This window comes from Adiantum capillus-veneris, chromosome 9 (genome assembly GCF_014529385.1).
Source record: "Adiantum capillus-veneris isolate H3 chromosome 9, ASM1452938v2, whole genome shotgun sequence".
In the NCBI taxonomy this organism is placed as follows: Eukaryota; Viridiplantae; Streptophyta; class Polypodiopsida; order Polypodiales; family Pteridaceae; genus Adiantum; species Adiantum capillus-veneris.
The window spans coordinates 7,286,342-7,286,574 of NC_140939.1; positions in this window are offsets into that span (position 1 = coordinate 7,286,342).

Sequence of the window (233 nt, forward strand, 5' to 3'; positions counted from 1 at the left end):
AGAGAGAGAGAGAGAGAGAGAGAGAGAGAGAGAGAGAGAGAGAGAGAGAGAAGAGATAGATAGAGAGAGGGAAAGGGAGGGACAAGAGAGAGATAGGGAGATTTATTGATAAATAGAGAGAGAGAGAGAGAGAGAGAGAGAGAGAGAGAGAGGGATTTAAAAAAAGCTCGCTCCAAAAAATTTCTTTTGGAGTGAAGCCTGCTTTTTTAAAAGAAATGTTAGCTGAGAAAAAT